Below are 3,669 nucleotides of genomic sequence, written 5' to 3' on the forward strand. Positions count from 1 at the left end.
TGAGTTATCCTAATAATTCTTGATATTGGTTTATCTTGCATCTATCTCTCTTATCGTGCATCTCTTCGGCTTTCTCTTGTGCTAAACCTCATACGGAGTTCTATATTCCCTATTCATTTTCCTTTATTTCTTTTTCACCTTCAACATCATCTATTTTATAATTTTCTACCTTCTTCCGTTCCTTTTTTGTATCTCCCAATTTATTTTTTATCCTTTCCTTCATTGCTCTGAAAATATAAATGTAAGACAGTCAATAAAAATTCTTACTTTCTGTAACATAGCTATAATGTAAACAATAAACTAGCTCTTCCTCTTTGTTTATAACTTATAATTCTTCTCGGGTTTTTACTTCTTCGTCACTTTCTCAATAGTTACTACAGTTTTCCTTCCTTTCTTTATTTGCAAGTCCAGGTAGTGCAACAGCTGGTTATGAGCTTAATTTTGAATCAGATAAATGACCACGAGCTGAATTGCCCTGATCACTAAACTTTTTATTTAATATCACAGATTCTTCTTCATCTTCCTCTGCTCCTTCAACAAATGATAAAAGATTGAAATCTCTGTAACAACATTTTTCATTGCAAAGAATAATACTATCAGTAACTAAACTAGTATCATCAACTAAACCACTCACTAACTAAAATCATATATGTTTGCAGAATTTAGATAGTAATTAGTAACTATCAGTAACCAATTACTATCTAAATTCTGCAAACATATATGATTTTTACTTTACAGCCGCTGTTTTAATTTTTAAACTGTCCTTAACTTCTTCATTTACCTGTACTATTATTCTTGGTATAATATCAGAAAATGGATTGTTCAATATTTCAGTTTCTCTTATTTTTGGAGGATAAAGTGGCCTAACATTCTACAAAGAAAGGAAGATATTATATTTTTATCAATTCTTGATATATTTTCTTGTTACATTTTCCTCATCTACAAGTGCTTCTTCAAGTTTAAGCATGTTATATATAGCTCCTTCAGTAACTTTACCTTCTCCTGTACCTATGGGATCTCACCGTATGTTATGAATCTGTAGCGACCATCATTCTCGCCCTCGCCACTAGATGGATTCCGCCTTCCTGCAAGTCCTCGGAAAACTCCCAGTTCATATATATATATATAACTTCCCGTCTTTGCAATAGTATCCCCAGTGTTTAAGGCAGGGCGTGCTAAGCAAGCCTTACTGATGAGTCCGCTAGCAGGCCCGGGACGAAACGCCGCATCCCTTCCTTTTCCTACCGTCCCTTCTAGCTACACCAACCACGAGGATACCTGCTACAGTTGACTTCTGATGCTGGTGGGGGACGGAACCCCCACAAATCCTTTGATGATAATTCTATGAAATATAGTGCCATCCTAATAACATTCCATACATAATTCTATGAAATTTCTACATGCCTTTGGAGTTCCTTCTACCCATAATTCTAACTCAATGCTACCAACAGTTGTTTTCATTATAACCTAGTTATAACAAATATATTAGTTTTATTAAAGTAAACTGCTTTCAAAACCAAAATTAATAAAATTTATTATTGATTATTGTAATTCAAATTACAAATTATTTGATATATTAATATAGAAATTTAGAAAGTAAATATTGTATATCGGTAAAATTTTTGAAAATAGATATACAATCCATTGAAATATTATTAACTAATACTTATTTTTTTACCCTTAGTAACTGGCTCTTGCATCTAAATATTACTCATGTTTGTATGTCTCCTATAATAAAAAAAATCCATCGTCAATAATATTTCATATTAAATCTTTAGTTACTTATAAATCAGTCAACCAAGTGGTTCTTTTCTCGAATAATTATCAGCATACAAGACATACCTTTATCTCCTTTTAACATTGGCTTCACTGGCCTCAAGACGAAGAACTCAATTGCGAAGAACATTTCTCTTCCAATATTTCTAACACAGATATCACCAAATAGTAATGCAAACAACGTTGTCAAAATAAAATACATCCACCACCAGGTAATTAAATGGGAAAAGTTAAAAAAAAAAGAAATTACTCAGTATCATAAATGTCAAATGATAGGTCACATGGCACGAAATTGTTTCATGGATTACCGAACATCTTTCTCTGTTCATAGATATGCTGCCTCTTTTCTGTTTCTTGATTCTACATAATATGTATTTCCTGTTCTCGCTGCTTTCACTTGAACTTTTTCCTTTTCTGTATACAATTTTGCTCCAACTTTCTGAAACTTAATACATTAGCATTGGTCAGTGACTTTGACCACTGATATCAATATTTATTCAGATCAGGATCACAACATACCTTTCATCATATCATGTTGATACAAGATAACATCACAATTTAATTTTAGTCCCTTTTTATCTGCCACATCCACCTCCCTTTTCTCAATCTTCATTTCATACTCAAATATGTCTATCTTATATGTCATATGGATAGCCAACCTAAAATCAATTGGACATATCAAACCTTACATATCTCTGTTACTGTTTCAATATTTTCTTAGCATAAAAAATAATTAGTGGCATCTAATGACTTTACGCTGATGATATTCCACGAGTCCAAAATTTTTATCCTGTTGCACATGTCCATTCGCTTCAACAGAATATTGTAATTCTACAACCAGACTCTGCTATCGCTAATAAAAGATAGAAAAACAATGGCTTATATGTTACACTATTTAATTACAACTTAAGGTTATGTCAATACAATAACTTACATTCTTTTGCTTGATACAGGCACACCTCCATGGACACAACAATGGTTCCTGCGTTACCTTGCAATTCTTTTACATTTTCTATTCACTCTATTGTTCTCTTGGAGAAAAATTAACAAATTTTAGTCAATTTCTGTGATTAATACAGGAACTTTTACCATTGGATTGACATACGTACCATTGCAGATTTCTCGTCTGCCAGGTAAAGAAGCGAATGCTGATTGTGCAATTAAAACCACTCCTTGAGCTGAACTTATTAAAGAACGTAGAAAACTTTATGGAATTCTTAACTGAATAAACAGAACGGAAGAGAATGTGTATTAGTTATTTTTGTCGTTTAATTGTTTTCTTTATATCATCCTTCACGTCACGTGGTTTAAGCGCTCTCCTGGCGCCATCTGTGCTCATCTTACCGAACCTGAGGTTCGAGTCTAAACTTATAGACGGCGCTGATTGTAATTAAATATGTTGCTAACTCTGGAAAATTCACAAATTACTCAATATCTGTGATTTATTTATGAACTTTTATAATTGCATCGTAAAGCCAGATCCTTCTCGAACTTTCCAATATATTTTTCGATATAAATTTGTCCCTAATTAATTAATTATTAATAATTGTTCTGCGCAGTGTTTGAATTGTCGTCGAAGATTGTCGATAACGCCATTGGTTTTTCATTAATTACTATCCCTTACGCAATTAATTTATGAAACTTTATGCACTCATTACAAAAACAATGTTCTTGCGAATCTTCTCATATAACTTTTGATCACATTTTGCTTCTAGTTTCGTTTAGTAATAAATATTTTCACGGAAGGTCGTGATGGTCGCCGTTACGAAATCATAGACGCCATAAAACAAAAATTAATAACTAACAATTTAGAGCTAAATTCTTTACGAATATTATATAGGAATGTAGCCTGAAGTTCCAGCTTTGCAATGAAATTATAAAAGTTCACAAATT

Source organism: Eufriesea mexicana, unplaced genomic scaffold, assembly GCF_001483705.2.
Source record: "Eufriesea mexicana isolate 0111107269 unplaced genomic scaffold, ASM148370v2 scaffold4673, whole genome shotgun sequence".
Taxonomy (NCBI): domain Eukaryota; kingdom Metazoa; phylum Arthropoda; class Insecta; order Hymenoptera; family Apidae; genus Eufriesea; species Eufriesea mexicana.